The sequence below is a fragment of the Camelus ferus genome, chromosome 1 (genome assembly GCF_009834535.1).
Source record: "Camelus ferus isolate YT-003-E chromosome 1, BCGSAC_Cfer_1.0, whole genome shotgun sequence".
Taxonomy (NCBI): Eukaryota; Metazoa; Chordata; class Mammalia; order Artiodactyla; family Camelidae; genus Camelus; species Camelus ferus.
In genome coordinates this window covers 52,438,979-52,466,117 of record NC_045696.1, presented here as the reverse complement: position 1 = coordinate 52,466,117, position 27,139 = coordinate 52,438,979, and the positions used below count along the sequence as shown (strand labels likewise).

Below are 27,139 nucleotides of genomic sequence, written 5' to 3'. Positions count from 1 at the left end.
ATTGTAGAACTAACTGACCCATATAAAGATCAACTGATGACTTGGCCTCTTTATCACCCTGCACCAGCAGTCATCTGAACCAAATACTAACAATTATAGTAGTAAAACAGTTATTTGGGAAAGATAGATGCTCTGAAATTAAATTTTAAAAAGTCACATTAAGCTGAAAACATTTAAATTATTATAAAATTGTAAGGTTGAATTTTAATCAAACTGTTAAGTATTTGGTTGTACCTCCTGGTTTCCATTCAAAAGAGAGTGGAAGGGTATTAACACTTAATAGATGCTGGTAATTATGACAGGCATTTTCATCTTATTTAAGTATAACAATTTATGGAGATTCAGTGTTTGAAGTCATTTGCTCAAGGTCACACAGCTAGTAAGCAGTTGATCTGTGATTCAAAAATTTAATGAATGGATTAAATGATGGATTCATGGACATTATAGATTTGTCAAAACTCATGGACCTATATAATACAAAGAGTGAACCCTAATGTAAACTATAGACTCTAGCTAATAATAATGTATCAATATTGATTCATGAATTCCAATAAAAGTCACTGATTTTAAAAATAATTTAAAAATAAGTAAAAGCTTCATATATACATATTAAATTACCTAATCATTCTCCCCTAAACTCACTCCAGTCAGGTTTTCCAGATTCCACTGCTCCACGGACACTGACCTCATCAAGGTCATCTCAGACCTCCATATCGGTAGGTGTAACTCTCAGTCTTCATATTCCTAATTTATCAATAGCATTAGACACATCAGTCACAACCTCTTTGTTGAAACACTTCTTCACTTGGCTTCCGGGCTTCACATTCACCTGGTTTTTCTCCTCTTCCTTGACCTCTCTTTTTCAACTCTTGCTGATTTCTTCTTTTCTCTCTGACCTCTTAACATCGGAGGGCCCCAGAATTTAGTCCTTTTGGCTTCCTCCCTTCTCTATCTACCTCACTTCCTTAGTGATTTTATTTAATTCAGTGACTTTCAATTTAGATTATGCTGGTGATTCTCAATGTTTTTATGTCTGGAGACTTGGTCTTTCCCTAAACTTTAGACTTACATAACTATTTAACATCTTGTATTAGTTAGGGCTCTCCAGAGTAACAGACCCAAAAAGAAAACACACACACACACACACACACACACACACACACACACACACACACACACACACAAATTTATTACAAGGAATTGGAGGATTAGCTCATATGATCATGGAGGCTAGCAAATCCAAATCTACAGTGTGGGCTGGTAGGCAGAGACCTGAGAGAGCCAATTGTGCAGATAAAGATGAAGTCTGAAAGCAGTCTGTCAGAGAATTCCCTCTTTCTGGGGGAAGCTAGACTTTCTGTTTTATTCAGGCCTTCAACTGACTGGATAAAGCCCATCTACATTATGGAGGGTGATCTTCTTAATCCAAAGTTTACCAATTTAAATGTTACTCTCATCCAAAAACACCCTCCAAGTCAACACATACAATTAACCATCACACATGTTAAGCATAATTTGACCAAATCTGTTCCACTTGTTTTCTTTCCACAGCTCAGGTAATGAGAGCTCCATCCTTCCACTTGCTTCAGCCAAAAGCTGTGAAGTCATCTTTGGTTTGCCACTTCTTTTACACCTCGCATTCAGTTTTTCTTCTCTTCACCTCCATTGACACTACCCTGGCCGATGCTGTTATCATCTCCTACCAGGAGTACAGCAAGAGCATCTTACTCTTCCCTGGATGTTTCTCTTACCCCTCCCCTCAGTCTGCATTACTGTTTCTCAAGCTGTATTGTGCATACAGATCATCTGGGGATCTTGTTAAGGACAGATTCTGATTTCGCAGATATGGGGTGGGCCTGAGAGTCTCTATTCCTAACATGCTCCAGGAGATGCCGATGTTCCTGGTTCACAGACAACACTCTGAATTAGCAGAAGTCAAAGTGAGACTATCAAAACATAAATGAAATCATGTTTCTATTCGGGCTCAAAATAATCCAATGTCTTCCCATTTCACTCAGTGTAAGAGCCATATTCCTTGTCGTGGCCAACAATCCTAAATGATCCAGACTTTCCTCTTCATCTCTTTCATCTACATCTACTACTACTGTCCCCCTTGCTCTTTCCACTTCAGCCACACTGGCCTCCTCAGTGTATCTCAAATAATACAGACAAGATCCTACCCCAGGCCTTTCCACTAGCTCCTCTCCCTGCCCAGAATTCTCTTCCCCAGCAACTCCCTCACCTATAAGTCCTGGCTCAGTTGTCACATTATCAATGAGTCCTACTCTAATTACCCTACTTAGAACTGTACGCACCTTCCCAACCCCCCGGCATTTCCCTTTATTTTTCTCCCAGGGTACCTTATCACCCTTACTATACTCTCTATCATAATTACTCATTCACTGCATTGTCCATCTCCCCTATCAAAGTATAGGCTCCTTGAAGACAAGGGTTTTTGACTATGTACTCACTATTGTATCTCTATCATTTGGCAACAGTGCTTATGCATGGTAGATACTCAACAATCATCTGTTAAATAAATAAAGAATGAATACACGAATTCCAAAGTCCATGCTTGTTCCAGGATATCAGACTGTCTCTCCTCAAATCAAAAACTTAGCAGAACTTCAGAAGAAATAGATTCAAAAGCAAGTCCTCATATAAATTATATCTAAATTGAGAAATAAATACAATTTTGATTTAGAAAGACAAATGCAGGTAACGCTTATTAAATATACATAGCTAATACCACTAATGTATATAATGCAATACAATATAAACAGTGTGAACTTGCTCTCATTAAAACATATACTGCATACAAAAAGAGAGAGGAAGAAAAATCGTGTTAGCAGTGACGAGTCATGGTAATATGTACTCCTACATTTTTTAACTTTTAATAAAAATATAAATAAATTGGTAGTAAAGATTTTAATCTATGCTATACAATTGTATTTTTGTTCTATAATATCAAAGTTTAAACAATTGTAGTTTCATTTATTCTGTGCTAAAATAGAAATAAGCTGCTGCATTAACCCAGGGTCTTTGCTTCAAATCTCAGAAGCCATCTAGCGATTTCAAGCTGAAGATAAACTGATGAAAGAGAAAGATCACAGGATTCCCAGAAGCACACAGCCAGGAAATCAGGCTGAGGCTCAGCTCTTGGGATGCTTAGCTCTGAATAAGAGCCAGATCAATTGTTCAGTTCCCTGAATATGTGATCCACCCTTCACAGGGCACAAGCAGACAGCACAGTTCTTTCAGCCCAGGGGACCCAGAAGGCCATCAGAGGAGCAGCTTCACCACTGCCCCCGACTCTCCATATCTCTCTACCACAATCCACCAGCCCTGCTAGCAACAGAGATTCTAAGCAGCACCCCCTTCTTAGGTCACATGCCTGTGGCAAGGGAGGTGGGAGAGGCATTTTGGACTCTTAAGATGCTATAGGAAATTACTAAAATGTATGAAAAGCACTAAAGAGTATTGAGCAACTACAGTTATGACAAAGGTCAACTCTGTGGGCTGAGTCTGACAAACTCAGCCCTCAGACTCTCAAACTATTAGGTCTCTGGGTTCAAAGCAGTGACATGCATGAAAATGTTTAATGACTAGCTCTCTGGGCAGAGAGACACACGATTCTGGGTGTTTGCCAATTTCCATGCAGTAAATACTTCCAACATGGCTGGCTTCTAGCTACCAACATGTCACTGAATTCAGGGTTTTAGATGCACAGCAGTACTTCATTCCAAAGTATTTCCACCATACAGATTTAATAGATATAAATCTGCTCAAGAGCAAAGCTAATAGTAAAATGCAGTAAAACAAGTTTGGAGTACTTATCATCTTAGTTTTAATATAATTTATTTAATTGAAACTTTATATAATTTAATTTTTAATGATGGATGTTTAACAACTGGTTCACAGGATTTCTGAAAGTTTAAGTACTGGATCTTATGAGCTGAACAGCTGACTCCAACACACCATGGGCTCAAAGTAGATGATTTTTTTCTTACATGGCTGGTACCTTCACAGTCTTGGACGTCAAAAGCTGTACAAGTTTGCTTTTTCTAATCTGAATTAGATAATCTCTTCATTGAAGTATTAAAATTCCTAATGTATTCTCTAACAAGGGAAATGGAATGCCCATTATCTTCTTTGATTTCTTCCCATTGCCATTTGGCATCTGCCTTAATTTTGGGGTGCCTAATCTAGGGCTTCATCTTCAATGTTTGGCTTCAGAAGCTATCATTCCATCACACTTCTGATGGCCAGTTTCTCTTTGCCTATTAAGGCCTGCACAAACCAGTTAAGTTTATCATTTTGGTTAACTGATTATTGCATTTAACCTTTCAAAATGCAACTGTTTGCATTCAAGCCATATATTGCTTGATTAGGGCCTTTTTCCCTCTTAGTATCCAGCTAACTTCTATTCATTCTCCAGGTCCCAGTTCAGACTTCAGTCATTCAAGGAACACTTCCTGGAGCCTCCCATGTTCTAATGAAACCAGGTTAGAGGTCCTTTCTATGTGTTCCCACAGAAACCCACACTTACCTCTACCAAAATGCTCAAGAGATTGACTGTAATTTTTAGAGACTAATGTTTTCATTGTCCACTCTATAAGCACTTCAAGGGCAAGGAGACTGCCTTGTCTTTATATCCCCAGTACCCAGTTAGAACAGTACCAGGGATTCGGTAGACACTCAACTCATCCATCCATTCATTAGTTCATTCTTTCACTTACTCAACACATATTGAGCATCTGCTGAGTTCCAGATACTGTTCTGTGTGCTAAACATGTAACAGTGGGGGGAAATACCCTGCAATTATAGAGCCAACACTATAAAGCAGGTATACATAACATATAGTATGTTGGATTATAATAAGTATGTGCTATGGAGAAAAGGATTAAAATAATGAAAAGTATGGGGAATGCAAGGATAGACTGCAGGGTGGCAGTGATGGATTTTAAGAAGGTTCATCAGAGAAGAACACACTGGTAAGTTTATACTTGATCTAAAATCAGAAGGAGGTGAGGAGGCTAATATGAATAGGTAAATACGTACTGTTAGATCCCTTTCTACTTCCACAGAACAGAATAAGATAGGAATTTTTTGGCTGATGTTTCAGACATGGATTGTTGGATTCTAGTAGGTCTGCTTCTCTAAACAGCTCCCATCCCCAGAGCAGTTACTAACCCTACACATTAGCCTCTCCTTCCTCTTCTTCCTACTTCACCATTCAAACCCTGCTCCTCTCACTCCTCTCTGATTCATCCTGCTCTTTTATTCTTGGTCATAATTCTGTGTTCTGACTCATTCAGTTCTAATCACTGAGAATTTACTTCCTATGTGGCCAGCACTATGCCAGGTAAGAGGAAAGACTACAAAATAGCACAAGATCCTTGAGGACCTTCTGTCTAAATAAAGACAAGACAGAAACAAGCCCTTTCTCATAACAAACACCTGTGCCAGTGTCTTGCTACCTATGACGTAATCTCTATTTTGCTAACAAAGAAAATGCATAACATCGAGTAAAGGGGAACACAGCATAATATACATTAAATTGGGAAGAGGTTTATTCATGATCAATCCTCGTATCTTCTGATGATTCCCCAGATCTTGGTCTTAAAAATGACATTTTTCTAGCAGACAGATAGTAACTGGAATGCATTATTCATGTACTCAAAGCATCTACAACATTTGTATTTCAGCAAAGTATCCACCTCTCTTCCAGATCACACTGTAATAATTATGCAGTGGCTAAAAAAACAACCGGGTCTCTGCCGTTCAGCAGTTAAAGGTCTCATAAAGGTGAAATTTATTTTTATTGATTTAAAAAGAATCTAAGTTGGATATTTATTTGTTTATGTGTTTCTGATTTAAAGTGGACAGCGTTTTTGCAAGCAGGACTATGAGTCAGAGAGAACATTTCCAGCATCCTGGTTTGGTGATAAATAAAGAAGAAAAGGGGATTAGCAATTGAACACCTGCTTTGTGCCAGGCACTGTGGCAGATACTTTACCATATATGATTCTGTTTAACATATGCTGTCTCATCACACACACACACACACACACACACACACACACACACACGGGGAGGAAGGTACTATTACTAGCCTGAGTGTAAATCAAAGGAAATTGAGTTACTGAGAGAGTTTAAATAAGTTTTTCAATGAGATATAGCTTGTGAGTAAGTAGCAGACACAACACTCCAGGTGTGTCTGACTCTGAGAATCATGGTTATTCTACTTTTCATGCTCCTCTCAGATGAGAACTTCACACTGATGAGGCCAAGGCCATGAGGTTGATCATTATCTTGAGTGGCTTTAATCTAGGTGAAAGCCTGACCCTCTCCATCCTCCAAATTCAGACTGGAGCCTTACATATCCAAAGTGTGGTTTTAAAAGATACCAAATGAGAATATGTAAACTAGCTAAGGAGAAACCCATCCTGAACACTGGATAAACAAAGGTAAACATGTGCATCGATGATGGGTCACCGGTGCCATGTTTGTTGTGTTCAAAGGCCAAGACAACTTGACCTCTATCTTCCCATAAGTCTATGTCACTCCAAGTCCTTCGAATGACAGGGCGCTATCATTCACCATGTCACAGAAGTGAATTATAAGGATTCTGCTGTCTAGATCAAGAGAGGAAATAACCAGATGCATTTTGACTAATCATAGCCTTCTTAGTAGAATAACCAGCAAAAAACTGCTGGCCTTATGTGTCTGCTAATTCACTGCTGTCCTTTCACTGGGGGTCTCAGTTGTGAATTCTGAGCTCCAGTCTCCATTGCTGCTGCTTTAGTGTACAGAATGATGCTGAGTGTGTGTGCTTATGCTGATTATCTGGATACGCATATGGCAACAATTAGAGTGGCTAATTAATAACATAAACTGAAGGGGTTCTAGGGCTCCTTCTGGAGAGATTAAATGAATCTAAATCCCAACAAACAATAAATCAGTTGCACTCAATCTGTGCTGCAGCTTATGTGTCCACCAAATTTTGATCAACATATAAAACTTATTTTTGCAACTGAGTAAACACACGGTCAGCGATATCTGTCAAATGGACCATGAACTAGGTGAATTTTGACACATTTTGAGGAATGAGGTACAACTTGATGCCAAATCAGAGAGATATGAGGTATAGTAATAGGTCAAGCTTGTGGCAGGGGAGATAAGAACTTTATTTTGTAAGACAGTGGGATCACACAGTGCTAACGCCCAGTTAAGCGCTCTTAAAAAGGAACAAAGGTAGAGCTTAGGGGTGAATCCAGAGTCCATCTGTAGGGAATTATAGTAGGCTCCACCTCCACTGATTCCATCAACAGATTTTTCTAAGCAGTTACTATGTATGATGAACAATCTTAGGAAACTGCTTCAAAGGAGACCAACCCCAGATAGCAATAATACTGGCAGTAAATGGCCATGGAGCTCATTCAGGGCCTTGAATCAAATGCAAAGAGCATCATAATGCACTGACCTTTTCCATTCAGTGTGTGTTTATCTCTCTACCTTATAGGACTCACTGGGGACATTCAGTGTCGTGTAACTTTTAATTGCCAATGAGCTTCTGGCAGGTGTGGCTTACACTAATGGACTAAAGATGTCTTAGGTGCTTTCAGTTATACATAGAAAAGTGCCCTGGTCAATGGCAAATCTTTTTAACCAGCCTTTTATCAGGTCCTTCTCTGCTCCCTCAAAGCAGAGGAGGCTACTGGAAGGAGATCAGCGTGGGTTTTAGGCAGTGCTGACACCTGCTTCTGAAAATGAATAGAGGGGGTGGCTTCTTTAGATATCATTGAAAATAGCTTTCTGGAATGAATTTAATATGGATCAGTCACAAGGGCTATATTATTGATGGATGACACAAACAAATTTGCAGCAGCGTCTAAGTCTATTGATTCTATCTCCTCTACATTTTGAAAGTGTTATGGCTAGTAGCCTGAAGCTTTACTTCAGTGCAGGACACTTGGGAGAGCTGACTACCTCAGAAAATGAATATGGATTTGCTCACTTTACTACTACAGGTGTGTTAGTTAGCTAGGTCCACCACAACAAAGTACCTAAAACTGGGTAGCTTAAACAATAGAAATTTATCATTTTACATTTCTGAAGTCTAGACCAAGCTCAAAGTGTCCACAGAATGCTTCCTTCTGAGGGCTATAGAAAAGATTCTGTTCTATGCCTCTAAACTTGTGGTGATTTTCTGGCAATCTTTGCCGTTCCTTGGCTCACGGAAGCATCACTGCGATCTCTGCCTTTGTCTTCGCATGGCGTTCTCCCTGTGTGTGTGCCTGTATCCAAATTTCCCCTTTTTACAGGAACATCAGTCATATTGTATTAGGACTCTACTCTACTTCAACACGGCTTCATCCTAACCAATTATTTCTGCAATAAACCTATTTCCAAATAAGGTCACATTCTGAGGTACTGGAGGTTAGAAAGTCAACATACGAATTTTGGAGAAATATGATTCAACCCTTAACAGCAGGGAAAGAACAGACAGGGCCTATAGCCTGCTTCATGGAATAAATAAAATAAAAACTTTAGAACAATCTCAGAGGCCACAACTATGACTGGCACTCTACAGACAAGCCTCACAAAATTTGCAAACCTGACTCAAATGTATAAGAAAAACAAAACAAGTTATTTGCCCCTTTTCAACTTGTCAACTCTGTCTTCTAGACATTTTACACAATCTGGGAGATCAGCTTATTAAGATTTACTTGTAGAAACACTCAGCTAAATAGTAGATCACTGAGGTAGAGCAATCTGCTTTAACAAAGTAATATTCATATTATATTCTATTTTTTACTTTGGTTCCACAATAATATCACAGGCATATGTATAGAAAATACTTGTATATATTTTGAGTTGATTTTTCAAAATGGATCAAAGACTTAAACATAAGACAAGATACAATAAACCTCCTAGAGGAAAACATAGGCAAAGCATTATCTGACATACATTTCAAAAATTTTCTCCTAGTAGAAATAAAAGCAAGAATAAACAAATGGGACCTAATGAAACTTACAAGCTTCTGCACAGCAAAGGAAACCAGAAGTAAAACAAGAAGACAACGTACGGAACGGGAGAAAATTTTTGCAAATGAAACCGACAAAGGCTTGATCTCCAGAATATATAAGCAGCTCATACGACTCAATAAGAAAAAAATAAGCAACCCAATCCAAAAATGGGCAGAAGACCTAAACAAGCAGTTCTCCAAGGAAGACATACAAATGATCAAAAAGCACATGAAAAAATGCTCAATATCACTAATTATCAGAGAAATGCAAATCAAAACTACAATGAGGTATCACCTCACACCAGTCAGAATGGCCATCATTCAAAAATCCACAAATGACAAATGCTGGAGAGGCTGTGGAGAAAGGGGAACCCTCCTACACTGCTGGTGGGAATGCAGTTTGGTGCAGCCACTATGGAAAACAGTGTGGAGATTCCTCAAAAGACTAGGAATAGACTTACTGTATGACCCAGGAATCCCTCTCCTGTGCTTGTATCCAGAAGGAACCCTACTTCAGGATGACACCTGCACCCCAATGTTCATAGCAGCAGTATTTACAATAGCCAAAAAATGGAAACAGCCTAAATGTCCATCAACAGGTGACTGGATAAAGAAGATGTTGTATATTTATACAATGGAATACTACTCAGCCATAAAAACCGACAACATAACACCATTTGCAGCAACATGGATGCTCCTGGAGAATGTCATTCTAAGTGAAGTAAGCCAAAAAGAGAAAGAAGAATACCATATGAGATAGCTCATATATGGAATCTAAAAAACAAACAAACAAAAACAAAGCATTAAATACAGGACAGAAATAGACTCATAGACAGAGAATACAGACATGTGGTTGCCAGGGGGGCGGAGGGTGGGAAGGGATAGACTGGGATTTCAAAACTGTAGAATAGATAAACAAGATTATACTGTATAGCACAGGGAAATATACACAAAACGTTATGGTAGCTCACAGAGAAAAAAATGTGACAATGAGTGTGTATATGTCCATGTATGACTGAAAAATTGTGCTGAACACTGGAATTTGACACAACATTGTGAAATGATTATAAATCAATAAAAAATGTTAAAAAAAGAAAATACTTGTATATAATGAAATAAAACTGTAGAAAATATTTATAAATCATATTTCTCACAGATAATTTTTATTTTTAAAACAATAGTATAATAATCATGAAACTCTGGTAAATCCAAAGATGACACTAAAATTAAGCTGTAAAACCATACCTGATGGTATGCTCCTGTGAGCAGATTTTTCTGCTCCATGTGGCAGTCCTCTTAGAAGTTTGGCTGAGGTTATCACCAGTCTCAAGCTACACTAGCATTTCTACCTGTGCCTTCAAGATAAAAATCCTACTTTTTCATACCTTATTTCATCATTTGAACTTAGTAGCTGCTTCCCCCAAATCTTTGCCTGGTAAGATGTATAGAGTTGTTAGAATATTTCAGGTGGAGGAGATAATAAGACACAATTTAAGAGTTGAAATATCTGATCCTTGCTTATCATTGGAGCTCAGCCTAAAATCTGCTAGAACATGTGGTTGTCTAGCAACCAACTAATGTCCTATAATGATCTGCAAATTGATGCCTGGGCTGAATGAATGTTCCAGTCCAAACCCAAAGCTTTATATAGTTAATTGAAAGCTAATGTCCTCATTAGTGGTTGTTAGAGAGGTTCAACAAGTGCAGTTTGCATGTGCTAAGTGTTGAATATTCATTAGGCATGTTGTTTAATACAGAGTAGGAGGAACTGGACAATCCATCTGGTGGTAACTCTGTGCAAAAATGATAGTTTGAAACTGCCCAATACATAAATATGTTCAGGAGAGCTGATGCCCACTCTACAGTTCACCATAACTGTTAATCTATAGCACATCTTCCTGGTTCCTCACACTTTTTTTTTCTTAGTAGAGTTTCGATATTACCAAATCCAGGCTATTTTAATCCAGTATGCAGTGCTCTGTCCTCTTAGTACAGTCCCTGTTACTCATCTATCGTTCATCATAAGATTAGCAGGGAAAAAAAAATGAACCTTTGATATCCGTAAGGCCCTTTTGGTTCACATTACATAAGGGTAAATTAAAAATACATTGAAATTTAAGAAAACTATGTGTGCCTTAACTTCTGCTCAGACAACCACCCTGCACCTTCAGGAATCATCCTGACATATTCCTTTTCTTCGTTAGTTGATTGGGAATTTTTAAATTTTTTTTTTAAGAGATAGCTACTTTAAGAGAAATCCTCTAAAGATCTAAAAAAGTTAAGCAATTGGTTCTTACTAAATTATTCGGTTGATATACTGACCACCTATTATGAATTTAGGATTTTGCTACATTCTATGGGGGATGAAAGAGAAGTATTCCACATGATTCTTCTCCCTTATTGCCAGGGAACCCGCCTTCTTCTTAAGCGTCAAAAACACAGAACCATTTTTTAAAAAATAAAGTAAAATTCCCAATTATTCCTCTTTGGTACCCAATTCCTTTCACAGTGTTCCAACAGAATGTACTTCTATTGTTAGCCCTGAAACAGCCTGACTTGTTCCGTCTGCTCTGATACAGCTTCTTTAGGCCAAGGAGAGTGTCTTCCTCTTAGTACCACGTGGACCTAGCATGAACAAACATATGCCCAGAACATAGCAGGTGCTCAATGAGTATTTGCTGAATGAATGAATGAATGAATAATTAAATGATTATTTTATAGTCTCTCCTCCAGTCCCTGGGTCTATTAACACATGTCTGTGATGCTTCTGGATAAGCGTAAGGAGATCTCTATGGCCACTGAAGAGAAAACTGTATGTGAAATTAATGCCCTGGGTTGGTATCAAAACTCTGCTTTATTAGTAACCTCAATCAACCAATTTTGATATAAAATCAGTCCATTAGCACAACCAAGTATCTTTTGGGGAGCTCTGTGTATTAGTACTATCCAACAGAGCCTTTCGAGATGATATAAATATTCTGTACCCACACTGTAAAATACAGTAGCCACTAGCCATACATGGCTGATGTGACTGAGGAACTACATGTTTAATTTTACTCAGTTGTAATTAACTTACATTAAATAGCCACATATATTAGACAGCACAATTATATATGGTTCAGAATGTAAATGGACATTAAATACATCCCAGTGTTTTGCTATTAAACACATCCCAATGTGTTAACACAATTTAGATTCCTGACTTGTAATGGCCCATATTTCTAGCACCCTTCTTTGCCTAATAAAGTCTAGTTTTATTATGGGAAACTTCCATTCTGTAGCCATAATTTAACACTACATTTACAAATTTTCTTAATTCTCTGATGCTACTGAATAGCACCCTTGTTTTGATAGCAGCTTTTCAGAAAACAAAGGGAAAAAAAGAGTGAAAATTCTACCATTTTTCAATACGATTTTTTTTAAACTTCAGGAATATTATAATATGAAAATATGTTTATCTTATAATTTTAAAATAGAAAATTATTTAGACTTCTGATGAAGAACACATGATAATTCTACTTGTGTCTATAGTTATGTCTAAAAATATGTTATAACACATACTATATTCTTAGAGGTTTAATTTCTCTTTGAAAATAAAGTTTTTAAGCCCATGTATGCTTCAAATACTTGTGCTTTTTAAAGCTTTCAACTAATTAGTAGTTTTATTAAATGTTCTAGATTTTTAACACTCAGAGTTTTGGGAAGCATTGGTGTTATTCTCTGCCTTTCTTTCTATCATTTTTAGCCTTGAATTCTCTTTCCTTTTACACGGTGCTCTTTCCCTGAGTCCCTGAATTCTTTTCATCTCAGAGGGATACTTTTGTTTTTGATTGCATTATTTAATTAGAGCCCTGTTCTTTGCATTTAAACTGATAATTCTTTCACTCTTAAAAATAACTAAATTCAGTGGATTTTAAATTCACATAGTTTTCAATTAATTTTGTACTTCACCTCAGTAGGCCTCAATTTTTTTTGAAAGGTATGCCTAAAAAAGTCCTTTCATAGCAAATGTGTATAAGAGTTTTGTGTGAACATATGTTTTTATTTCTCTGGGTATAGACTTAGGAATGGAATTGCTGAGTCATATGGTAAATCTATGTTTAACATTTTAGGGAACTGCCAAAACTGTTTTCCAAGTGCACTATTTTACACTCCTACCAGCAATATGTGAGGGCTCCAATTTCTCCATATCCAGCAGGACTCATTCTTGTATCTTATCACATGAAACAGTTTAATAACGGGGAATTTAAAACAAACGTGGGTTTTCAAGGAAGGTTTTCCAAAGGTTAATTTGTAGTACTGTTTAACTATACAGAGTGAAAAAGGAAAGAGAAAAGGAAGAGTTCAATAGAGCTGATACTGGTAAATTTGAGTCCTGGCCTGAAAAACATCTTATCTCAATACTAATCTTAGAGGTTTTTTCTCAATTCTAGAAGATAATCAATTAGAAGCGCCTGATCAATTGAATTTCTTGTTTCTATCACTGCACATGATATCCTTTTGCCTAGGAAAGGACATTACCTCTGGGTCTCAGAATAAGTTTGCTCATGACAATCACATATAAAGTGCATTATTGAGAACTGACACATAGAAGATGCTCAGAATGTATATACCATATCATAGTTATTGATATTTTAAAAATACATTCTGAAACAAGTGCTCATTAATCATGCTGGAAGACTATATTTTGTTATGACCCAACTTAAAGTTGGTCTTTCTATCTAAATTTTCTAAATGGTAGGAATTTCAAATGATACTCTTCATGTTTCCTACAAAAATAAACAAAAATCATCTCCAGGCAAAAAATGTGCTTTTTTATATTCTAAGCTCACATGACGTCTAAATTTTTAACTTACACATGTTTAATTTGTATGATATAGAATATTCCATCAAGACTAGCAAAGTGATGGACACACATTAAGAACTTAGTAAGTACTTACTGAGGGAATGAAGGAAGGAAAAAGGGAAGGATAAAATGGGAAAAAAGAAAAGGGAAGGAAGAAAGAGGAGGTAGAAGGAAGTTAATTCAGAAATTTAAGGATGCCTATGCGATACTGAAAAATAGGTATTCACCAGAGCATAAAAATATCCAGAGAGCAAGGGTCTGCACAAATTAAGTACCTCCACAGTATATTGTATAACTACATAATATGTGAAGCTTCATTAATATTTGCCTAAGTGTAACAAGAGATGATTATAACTTAGTTTAAGTAGCTTGGTAGATAATTGTCTCAATGACTAAACAGAAACCTGGGGTCTAGTGGAATGATGACGTATTATCGTGAAACCCATCAGGAAAGTTTATAGGAGAGGACTGGGCACCAGAGTTAAACAGATCATTTTAAGAAGGTGTTAATGTCGAATAGGTAAACAGAGAGAAAGGTATAAAATGTACAACCCCTGAGAGCTGTAGAAAAAATTTAACTTTGCAAACTAAATTGCAATTCTCAGATATAAATTTCAGAGGTTCCAACAGTCATCACTTCAGTCTTAGGAAAGCTCTCACCACTGTTTTGCCTGTGTGAAGGGAGAAATATACATAAAAGCAAGGTACAATGATTAAGGAGTTATGCAACATACAAGTAGAAACCATTTCTCTCAAATACCAAAACTACAGAAACAGGTATCATGAGATGAATGTGACATAATAAGCCTCTCCCCCAGAACACTAAATGTCCACATCCTCTAAGTCAGTCTTCTTTTTATCAACCTTCCTTCATCTAGAGTTCAAACTGGAAATAATTCAATGAACTAATCTGTATTAAATACTATATTTGCTCCATCAGGGTATTTGTATTTTATTTAGGACCTGTCCCTCTGGCCAAATAGATGATGCTGTACTAGTTCTCACCCAAGTGTCAGTGAGAGTCAGATGAGGAGATTCATTTTTGAGTAGTTAGGGAAGGAGGTGTAGAGAAGGAAGCAGAGAGGACTTCAAATAGCTCCTTAGAGCATCATCATAGTTAGCACTTTCACTATCTTTTGCAAAGTAATCTCTACACACCTGACTGGGTGAAAAATGGTACATACCAAGTACTTATTGAAGCTGTCAATTAGCTGTCCTTTGGACACATGGTGTGACTTTGAAGGACCTAGAAAATGTGAGGAAGGGTGGGATACAGGCAAGTAGATCAAGGAAGAGTTCATGGTGCAAGTTCCCGTTTCTGGAATCAGGGTCAGGAGACATGGACTTGAGTATGCTATAACAAAAAGTTTGGGCAATTCACTTTCCCTTTTTGTGTTATATCATCTGTAGGGTCAAAGCACCATTTTTTTTAAAGGCAAAATCATGTCACTCATACACATCCAAGATTTTGATAAGGGAAGCAATAAGATATTACAACTGGTTCAAAAGAGAATGCGCAGTGCCACACAACTGTAGTCAGATAAGGAATGCTGAATTTACAAATGCAAAACTAGTAAAACTGCTCTATATCCATAGGGTTATAATTAACTGCACTCTACCAGATGCATTCCTAGAAATAAGAATTATTTGCATTACTATCAGTTTTTCATAAATTAACTTTTGTCTTGGCAGAGTTGTAAAAGATCCTTACCAAAGGTAAGAATCAATCAGGGCACTCACCATATTTTAGTCTTTCACAATTTTTCTTTATATTAGGCTAGAGGATCTCTTGGGCTCTTTACAGTTCTAAAGTTTGATTAGTTTCCACAACCAATAAAGGGAAAAGTAGGAGAGAAAAAAAGGGTAAAAGAGGCAATAAAATGAGAATTCTGAAAAAAAATTAACTTATACTCTGCTAATCTGGTCTTGCCACCAGTAACCTTCCTTCTGTCTCAGATTCTGGAATTGTGTGCTTATTATTAATAGATACCATACTAGTTTAAATAGAAAGGGGGAAAATCATAAATCACAAGAGACTCTAAATGTATTATACTCATGGCTAAATGGCAAAGCCTTCATTGCACACTCACTGGATGCCAATGAAACACCATGATCCTTGGTTGAAGTAAAATTTGTTGATTAGACTGACAAGGGTAATTAATGCTTCTGTAGAAAAGCCCTGATCCCAGTTACTTTATGTCACATGAAAGAAAATTCCCCTATTCACTCCTCCCTCATCTGCAGTTAATATTGAGTTATGAATCACACAATGACAGCCCTGCAGAGACAAGCAAAGTGGGGGCCAGGTGACCCCTGCAGCAAAGCACACAGCCAGGACTGCAGGAAATGGCAAGTTCACCTTACCAGAGCACAGCTGAGCAGAGCTTCTTTCATAGGTTGTGGTCCAAGAGAAGGCTATCCAGGGCTCTTCTGAGGCTATGGGTTATATTAGCGTCTGTGAGCTATTTAGCCAGGTTTATTCCTCTCCCCTCGCCTGCTCTCATCCCCTCTTCTTTTCTCTCTTTCATCAGAGCATGCCATTTAGTAGCAAGCCACACCATTAGTGCTGTGACTGAAAGGAACAATTACATGGAGCTCATATAGGAGTTATTTAAATTAGCATATTTTAATTTGCTAACATTTATTGAACACTTTCTTTATGTCAGGCATACTATGTTCATTATCTCATTTAATCCACTCAACAAACCCTTAAGTTAGACTCTGATATTATCTCATCTTATCAGTGAAGATGGTAATTAACTTGCCTAAAGTCCTATTGTTAATAAATAGCAAAGTCAGTCCTCAGACCTGAGTCTGGCTGATAACCAGACTCCCCATAAGTATTATACACATAGCTTCATTCCCACCATTCATCCCTACTGAGCCCTAACCCTACTTGTGGGCAGGTAAAGAGTGATTCTACTGCCCTCAAAAAGATAAATGGTAGATTATTTTATGTTCTCCCATGCTGAGCATGACCAGACACACTCTCTCCAGGCTGTGGTAAACATAGACCCAGAGCACATGTGTGCAGGGAGAAACTGAAGATCTTAGGACACCACAGAACTGATGCTGCTCTACTTCCCACTCAATGCTACCTTTTTTCCCCCCAATGAGCCTACCCTAACAAAGAGAAGAAAGCAGGGTTTGCTTTTTACCACAGTTTGTTCTGGGCAGTAAGGTTTTACTTGAGTAGAATAAGTAAATACAATGAGGTCTGAGAGTTCTTTGCAAGATATCATAACACTACCTATCAGAGTTTTATAGTTCTCATTATTAAAAATTCCCTCTGCAAGAAATTCTTTCCTTTGTGGTCAGTATTGCTAGGCAATAAAATTAGATCAGATTTTGGAGGAAGGCAAATCTCACCTGCATCCTTTACTAACTTGGTAAATTCCTAACCACTCTTGAGCCCACTTTCTCATTTGTGAAAGGATAACCTAGGACTGATCAAAAAAATTCTCCTATCCAAAAGTTGTTTAAATTTCATCTTGCAAGGCAAAATGCAAATCCCCCTGAAATTACTACTACTTTATTGCTATTTAGTTAACAAGATAATCTTTCTCTTCAATATACCTGGAGAAAATGATTGTTCTGGTCAAAAAAAGTGGGGGGGGGGACCTCAAAAATGGAAAGAATGAACATGAAAGAGTGAAATGGAAAAAGTACCAAAGATACATTTTCCTTAAATCACAAAAATCACCTGGAGAGGAGAGGTGATTCCAAACCTGTATCATAGGTGGTAAAGAGAATAGGTGAGGGAAAGGACGTTAATACAAAGGATTGATAATGTGAAGGACACTAAAGCAGCCTATGTTTATTGCAGCAAAAATCTTTTCTCTAATCCTACAATATCACCTTCAGGCTTTATACACATCTTGAACACAACAGAATTTCAGGACCACACAGAGCCCTAGGGCAACATTGTATTTTAAAAGTCATCACTGCATCTTTAGACAATACAAACCAGATATGCTGCGTTCATATTTTATTTTGTCTTTCAGTTACAAAAAAGATACCTGGTACATCAACCAATTAGCAGAACACAGTGTGAGTCAAAAGGCTAACTACCAGCCTGGAAGACTGTTGAGGTCAAAAAAAGCAATACAAGAAACATCATCTATCACTGTCCCTTCCAGCCCACTTTGTTACCAGCATCACTCCCCCACAGACATATACTCATGTTCAGTATTTTTTAACTTAACAAAGGAATAGAAGACTTAACCAAACTATGTGTATGACTGTGTACGATTCATTTCTCTGTTAATTAAGACTGGTGTCTTGCATTGTTGGACTCCCAGGATTCCCCAAGGCCCAACCTGTCACTAGGTCTGTATCACTTCTTTTCTACCGCTCAGTGTCTCAGTATCTTTTCTCCCTGCTGCCCATATTGGAAAAAATTAAAAAATAATTATAATGGATGAGTCTATTTTGTTTGTGCTTCAAAGAGCTTCCAGGAACAAAGCCCAAAAAGAAAGAACCGTACTGGGATGATTCCGCATTTAACTAAGATTCCTGGACTCTCAATTGAGAAAAAAATGGCAGAAACATCACAATGAATATTTATTGAGAGCTCACAGGTATGCTAATGCTAGGCTTTTGTTATTTTCACTGGCAGTCACAACCTCAGAGAGAAACAAAGGCACATTTTTTATGGAGGAAAAAAGCATAGGGGTAGAAGTCAAAAGACAGGGATTGTGCTTCAGAATCTGATAACATTTGATTTCAGTGCTAAGTTCTTCCCTCTGAATAGAGTTTACCTGACCACCTTAAAGGGTTATGTGAGAATCAAGAGAGATAATTTATAGAAAAGTATTTTATAATATGTTATTATTATATAAATATATATTAAACTTACATAAAATCATTAAAAAATAAACACACCTTGAAAATTTAATGAAACGAAGGTGAATACCACCATTGCGATTAATTCCTCTCATCTTATAAAATGTACAACAGCAGTACAGGGAAAATGAATGTTTAGATAAGTATTCCAGGCTCTGTGTGGTCAGCAGTGCTCACTCACTAGCACAGCACCTTACCACTCCACCTCAGTCTCCCAGGACACATGGCTCCAATTCATGCCATTCAGCAAAAGTAAAGTATATGTAATTTTTCAGTATTGCTTATGAACATCAGAAACATTCCAATGTCAAACGCACCTATGCCAAAGGCTGAAGTATGGTGGCAGAGGAAGTGTTTCCAATGACAGTGTAGTCAGCACACAATGTCAAAATTATTCTCAAATTACTTTTGCCCTGTCTAAGCCTTCCTGTCCATTTCATAAGTATGACAGGTGTGGGAATAGCTGGGGAACAGAAAATACTTCCCACTCATTTTCAGATTTCCAAGGCAGGAAGGGTAGATATCCTAGTTTTTGGAAACATTGAAATACTATTTAAAATAAATAAAACTATATAGAGTGTGGTTAAATGCTCTTTATATCAATTAAAATGCAATATTTTAATCAGAAATAGAAAAATTTATAACACTGAAAATTTTAGTATTTTAATATAACTTAACCAACAGTAATACTTTAATCACTTCATTTTTATCTAGCTGACATTTTTCGTGCTGTCTACACAAAATTTACTGATATATGTCAACACTGCATCATTTCGCCTCACTTGTGGCATAGACTCCAATTGAGGTAGCTGCACAGTTCACAGTGATTAGTATTTCTCTAACTATACTCAGTATAGAGGAGTGGGTCCCATAAACTATGTCTATACTATGAGACGCTGTCCTCAGTTTTATTTGACTGATTTAGGGTGACACTTACCCTAAAATTTTCTCCCAGAAATTTACTATACTTTTGAAGTAAGAGGCACAATTACTTTGGGCCAAGTATTGGTTCATTGAAGAATCCACTAACTGAATTCTCTAGGACTTACCCAGATCCTACTCCCAATGGCTGGTTGCCCAATTCTTCCTTGGAATCTGTAAGGTAGTCCAGTATATGTCCAATTAATTCCTTTGTAGCCTAAGTTATCTAGAATTGATATAGCTACTTCCAGTCAAAAGAGTCTTACTATAGAAATTGTTACACAAGTTTATTTTTCTTTTGCTTATTGTAGTAGGCAGAATTCTAAAATAGCCCCCAAATTCCCGCACTGTGTTACGCACTCCGGGTGTAATTCCCTCCCCTTGAGTGGAGGCAGAACCTGTGAATATGATGAGATACCACTGCTATAATTAAGTCACTAATAAGTTGACTTTAAATTAACCAAAAGGGAGATTATCTGGGTGGGCTTGACCCAATTAGATGAACTCTTAAAGGAGACTGGGTCATTTCTTAAGTTATAGATATTTTAAGTACTAATGGAGCAGACCATGTGACAAGGAATTGTGGGTGGCCTCTAGGATTTCAAAGTGTACCTTGGCTAAGAGCCAGCAAGAGTGTGGGGGCCTCAGTCTTACAACCATTAGGAACCACAAGGTTGGATTCTGCCAACAACTACATGAGCTTGAAAGAACACTTCAACTTCCAGGAAGGAATGCAAAATCAACATCTTGATTTTTGCCTCATGAGACCTTGAGGAAAGACCTAGCTAACCTATGCCCAGACTGTTGACTCGCAAAAACTATGAGATATTAAATTATGCTGTTTGCAAGCCACTAAGTTTGTGGGAATTTGTTATACAGCAATAGAAACCAATATAGTTATCCATTATTTTCCCTGAGATGACTTGTGATTTCTTTCCTATCTCTGCAATTACTTGAAAATTGTCATAGGTCTCAGTAGTTATACCACTGGAACACTTTTCTACTTTCTACTTCCTCTCTTCTTCAGCTTCTCATATCAACACCTCTGTCCACACCTGGTTCAGCATGTCTCAGAGTTTGAACCAATTAGCCAAGGCTAGGAGAATTAACCAATTATGGTCCAGAACCTTGGAGAGCAGTCCCTGTACTGCCTGCCAATCCCTTCCTCCATATCTGTACTCTCCACTTGTCTATCTAGTCATAGCTCCCTCAGGCATGTCAATTCTGTTGTACCATCTGTATTCTTACTATTTCATGCTATCTGTCCTCAGTACCTACAGTCAGTAACCAACAGAGGAATAAGATTGCTACATGGGTCAATGTCTGCTTCTGTCCATCATTCAGACTTGCCTTCTCCAGGAAAATTCCTATACTAATCCAGTCTGCACTGACCTTTCTCACACATTATCTTTTACAGTATATGTATAAACCATACAACTTGTATAAATGTTCTTAATCCCCTCCCCCTATCTAATGTTCTCTTTTCTTAACATGGTCATAACTAAATTTTTCAGGGAAGGAATCATATTTTGTACATTTGTATAGCCTCAAGTACAAATCAGTAAGTCTTTACCAATAGATTGTGCCATACATAGAAACACCAACTTTAGTTTTGGAAGAAGACAACTAAAATTTTGATGAGGAAGGAATTCCACCCCCAGTGTATACTGCCTTTATAATCCTCTTTCCTTGAGTGTGGGCAGAACCTGTAAATATACTGGGAATTAAAATATCAAACTATGATTTTGTGGCAAATTCATTAATTAAATTCTGTCTTAGACCTAGGTCTAGAAAGCTCAAACTTTTTCAAACATCAGAATGATAGGAGAATCACAGAAGCAGAGGGTTACATCAGAGTGAACAAAGCTCCCTGAGCTTCCTTCTGTTTCTTGGTGGGGTAGGGTATCTAGGGTGGTAGTGTGGCAGGCAGTCAGCATGGGGAAAGGAATCAGCTAGATCCTTTTGGAGGAGTTTCCCAAGAGTTTATCTACCCTGTAGAAATGGCCATGAATGTGACCAGGTACACTCTGTGCTTCCATATAGGACAAAACTATGCTCCTTAGCAAAGCAGAATTGCACAGACTCATTGTGAGAGTTCTGGGTACTTAAATTCTTGCTTGTGTAATCCCTCTATTTCTGAACCTCCACCTCAGATTATGTAACTCTTATTATCTGACCCTGTATTGTAGGACCTAAGAATTTTCTATTTCTGTTAATTTAGGGACTTTCTGAGAACAGGCATGATCATGTTCTGCCACACGTTTAGAAAGGTCAGTTCTTTAGTTGCTATACAAGCTTCTTGGAACTGACCAAAAAAATAAAAATAAAAATTTGTCCTCAAATTAAAGTGATACATATAAACTGTAATTATAATACAACATGAGAAGTGGAAATACACAATGGAAATACAGACAAATTGCTATGGTAGAATGGAGACAAATGGAAATAACTTCTCCCGGGGATGGTTTTAGTTTGAAAGAGAAATGACATAACAAATTGGAAAAAAATCATACAGATAGAAGTTTAAAAAGCTAGGTGTTTGGTAGGGGATGTTGATAATGGGGAAAGCTATGCATTTGCAGAAGCAGAGGATATAGCGGAAATCTCAGGCCCTTTCTCTTAATTTTGTTGTGAATCTAAAACTGCTACTTAAAAAATAAAGTCTTTTAAAAGAAAATGAATAGGGAATTAAATAAAATAAAAATTTTAAGAAGTTAGATATTTTTAGAAATAATACCAAACAGTAAACAAAAACTAAAAATTCCTGACTGAACCATTTAATGTGGGGAAAGACCCAGAACTCATTAAAAAGATTACATGTGCCAAGGACTCATTAAGAACAGTGAGGGCCAAGAGTCATGTTACGGAGTTTAGAGTCAGGTGGCATTGCCTCTTTCCCCAGACCATTTTCCACACTTTCTGCTCTGTAGGAGGAATAACATTGAGTGGTGCTTTATTTACATGTCAAACTAAAATGGCATTGATCCAAACAGACACCGACACAGAATTGCAGAGAAAGCCCCTGCTGAGCCAGTGCTGGCAAAGGAGGACACCAACAAAAGAACAACTGAAGCCAGGAAGAACAGGAAGTGTGTGGGCATAGGTGTGTGGGATAGGACATCAACACCATGAGTCAATGCTGGAGGACAGGTGGGGGTGGCCACACACACAGGGAAGACAGAGGAAGTGGTCCCAATGTATATGTTAATGGAAGAGAGATGAACTAAAGCAAAGAAGTTAAGTTACAGGATACAGAAGGAAGGAAGAGAAAGAGAAACAAGCAGAGTCCAAGAAGTAGACAGTAACAGAGGTTCAAAAAGAGAGACAGAGACAAGAATATCAGAGAGAGAGAGAGGGAGAGATATTATCCACAGTGGCAGCTCAGTGGGGCAAAATTCTACTGTTTGCCTCTGGGTTTCACAGGACTGTCCATTCAGCATGTTCTATAGAACACCATGCCCTAGAAATATTTTCCATTTTTTCAGAACAAGACAGAACTTTTCTCTGTGTTTTTATCCCTCTCCAACGATTCCGCCACCTTTCCTCCGCATTGTGCAATTTCAGCAATATTTCCCTGTATCTTGACAGCACACATGTAACAAGAAACCCATTATGAACACTCCAAAATTTTTAATGAATTTCATAATTTTCTCATGGGGGAATTGGAACTTGTAAAAGGGACATGTTTAGCCAATTCTTTAAAGGTAACTTTTGTCACTTGGGAAGAGAGGCACATTAATTACCCTCTTGTGATCAAGCAACAACTCCTATTAGGATAGGCAAGAACCAGGCAAGCGATATCTGCAGCTATATTAGCTAGGGGCAATTTTCACTTTTCACTCCAGTTCAGCCTGTAAAGCCAGAGAGGAATGTAACAAGCAGCACCATCAGGACTCACAAATGCAGCTACAATATAATGCAATGGTCAGACTTAAGAGTCATTTCTGGCTTTTGAAGACCCACCACAGGGGAATGGAGGCAGAGCAGCATGCCTTCTTACTAAGGAAGAAACTTAACTTACAAGGAGAAAGGGATAACTGACAAAAGTTTTTTTGCCTTCTCTTTGCAATTTCTGGAGTCACCTTCTTCTCTCTCTAGCCCTTATTAGGAAAATGTGAGTGTCTGTTTCTCCAAATGCTGTAAAATCATATAATCATCTTCTAAACATATGAACTGAACTACGAAGGCAGTTTAGCCCAATAGCCTACTTACAGTGGAATCTCATCAAACAGAAAAGAAAAACAGGCCCATAAAAGTGAAGAAAAAAAATGAGATTCCTTCATTGGGCCACTGATTTATGATAACATATTCTCTAATGTTTCTCCTAGGCTAGCAGTTTCAAGCATCAGGAAAGGGTCAGGAGACTGGGCTGAACTCCAGGTGGGTAAAATATGCCTAAGAGACTTTTGAAATATCACATCCCCTGGTGAAATCAGAACTAAGAGCTGATCAAATAAAATACCAATCCAAAGGAACTGGGAAGAGAAACAGAAACAAGATAGCAAGTGACAAGCCAAGAGAGGAGGGTTCATCCTGGCAGTACCTCCTCAGTGCAAGAGAGGGATTCAGGGCCTTTCTGTAGAACTCATATCCCTACTCCACCTGAGCAGAGAGGTCTCTGGGAGCAAGAACCTGAGGGCTCTGCACCCTGACCAATGATTTTTCAGCCCTTGCTTGAACTCTTTCAATGTTTAAAAAATTACAACTTTGCAAGGCAAGCTCTGTGTGCTAGGCTAGGTGTCCATTGCTGGACACCTCTGGTTGCTAGAAAAGATGATCACGTGATCTGAGTCGGAAAGCTGTGTCTTCTCTCGCTCTGTTCTCTCTTAGAATCACGGTTATCTTTCTGCAGCAGCAGGCCTTGCTATAGTTATTCGTCTTCTCTCAAATCAAGATCTTTTATTATTCCTAGTTGTTGTTTTTCCCCCCAAACCTGAGCTTTTGCTGGATTTTTGCTTTCTTCAACTATTTATCCAGGTTCCTGACACCTCTTTTTGGAGTAATTTCTGATGTTCGACTTGGCATCTTCAGTGTGTGGGTCCATTAACAAAGCCAACTGGCTGGTGCTTTCTGTGCACCCATTTAGTTTCTAACTAGATCCTTTCTTTTCCTTCTCATAGAAATTATTCACAATTGTATTCAGAACTTTATTTTTCAAGTGTTTCAACCTTTTGAGCCATAGAGTAATATATTATTAGAGTGTTTATTTTGGAAGCAGGGATAACATTGTATCACAGTGAAAAAGACAAGCCACAGATCCTGAGGTGCGCAGAGGGCATGTGTTGCTGGGCAAATGAACACTACAATAGCTGCCCCCTTTTAGGTAGCCCCTCAGGAGGGTTACTGCATAGAACCGGAGTACAGCAGCACCACATGAGAAGTGGTTGCTGAGCTGGGCCCATTCAGAAGCTAAGTGGTTTGCTTTGGCAGACCAGGCTTTCAAGGTGAGTGATTCTAACTTTTGCTTCAACAAAATCGCAACTTTCAATGAGTCATGGATATTTGGGTGGCTTTAGAGTGGTTACAATCACAAATGTCAAATCCATAAATGTTAAAAGCCTACAGCAGGGATCAAAACACAAATGTTTATAGGAGCCAGGCAGGAAATATAAATGAGTAACTCAAAATGAATGTAAGACAATAGCAAGTGGCCAAGGCTATATTTAATTGGGAAGGAATAATAATCTTAGTCATAGCAAACACTGATACTGCATTTACTTTGTACCAGGCACAGGTTGAAGAACTTCACACATATTAATTTATTTAATTCTCCAAACCATGAGGTTCCCTTATTATCTCTCAGTTTAAAGGTAGGAAAACTAAACCACAAAACATTTAAGTTAGAATCAAATACCCCATGAAAAGGAGGCAAATACTACTCAAGTCCAACATTGTTGTCATTAAGATTAGTGTTCCAATGCTATCAAGTCTTGTGAATTCATAAGAGAAGCTAGAAATTCAAATTTGTATGTGAAATCTTAGTTTTAAATTATGGCTTATAATCTTTAAACATTTTTTTCAGACCAAACATGTCCAGCATTCAGCCCAGAGGACACTAGTTTGTGTTTATGGTATTTAGTATACTTTAATAAAGAGAACTTCCTCAAGAATAATATCTCTTCAGTTAGTATTTTTTGGTATTTTCCTTCTGGAAAACTATAAGGAGAGACAAGATTAAAAAATCCTCATGATGGTTCATCATATGCAAATCTACGTGATATACCACATCAATGCAAAAAAGGACAAAAATCACATGATCATCTCAATAGATGCAGAAAAAGTGTTTGATAAAATTCAACACCTATTCATGGTAAAGACTCTTACCAAAGTGGGTATAGAGGGAACATATCTCAACATAATAAAAGCTATTTATGACAAACCCACAGCCAACATAATACTCAATGGTGAAAAGTTGAAAGCCTTCCTGCTAAAATCTGGAACAAGACAAGGATGCCCACTCTCACTGCTACTTCCAGAAAGCCCTCCCAGACACCCTTTCCGTACGTCATGTTCAACTGAGATGTTCTTCTGTGCTCTCACTGCTAACTTTTATCAGTGTTCTCATCACGTGGTACTGCAGTGGTTCTTTAGGTGTTTTCCCTGCTCCCTTCAACTCCTGCCTCTTGGAGAGAACGGATGGGCCTTTTTATTGCTGTGAATCCGGGACCTGGCAAGTTACTGACAGATGCATAGTGAGCTGTCAGGAAAAGTTAGTTTCATGAATGGATGAGTAGCTACCCCTCTATGTCCCTTGGGAGACACAAGGGAGAACTGATATCTCTATCAAGATTCTGAATGTCTGAAAATGAATTCTGCCACAAGGAAAGAAAACTTCCCTTAGTGACCTTATCCTTTAAGGGAGGTGAAAAAGTGAATCTCTCTTCTTAGACAATTTATTTCTATGATGATGGACTTAAGGAAAATGTGATTGCTTTATCAAGGATGATTCAAGTACCATTGATTTTTACAGGTAATCTGTTTTGTCTGAACATGGATTCTGGTAGAGGGGACATGGGAGGGAAAGAAAAATAGAATTCTCTATGTTTGGTACTCATTATAGGGTACAGATTAGAACTGGGCTTGCTTACCTGCTAGAAAACAGCTACTGGAGGGTCAGAAACCTATATTACATTTGTTTGATGGTGTTTTGAGGCACACTTATGTGTGTTGCATGCTTTCTTTTCTTGTTTCTCTTTTGTTTTTCCCTGGGTCCTTTAGCAAAGTTCCTTCATCTGATCTTAGCTATACAAAGGCAGAGAATAGTTTTCCCAATGCTTGTTTCATAAAGAAAGGGAGAAGAGTGTGTCAGTAGAAATAAAATGAAAGAACCCCAAGGGCCTCTATACCTAGCCTCTGAACACCAAGAAAAGAAAGGTCAGAGAACACAGAAATGAGATTTCTCACATACTTCCTCATTATATTATTTTGTTTTTGTTTCAAAGGATACCATCAAGAAAGTAAAAACAAAAACAAAAACAAAAACAAAAACAAAAACC

At 37.8% G+C, this 27,139-nt stretch overlaps 2 long non-coding RNA genes across 5 annotated transcripts in view; both read right to left on the bottom strand.

Moving 5' to 3' along the window:
• Positions 1 to 27,139, bottom strand: part of LOC116663657 — a 333,860-nt gene that overhangs the window by 192,016 nt on the left and 114,705 nt on the right. The window lies entirely within an intron of this gene.
• The window catches only part of LOC116663660, a 33,773-nt gene continuing 23,021 nt past the window's right edge, over positions 16,388 to 27,139 (bottom strand). Inside the window, exons 2-3 of the long non-coding RNA XR_004319925.1 lie at positions 17,581 to 17,605; positions 16,388 to 16,449 (exon numbers count right to left, since the gene is read on the bottom strand). This is a non-coding gene — a long non-coding RNA (uncharacterized LOC116663660). The remainder of the gene's footprint in view (positions 16,450 to 17,580; positions 17,606 to 27,139) is intronic.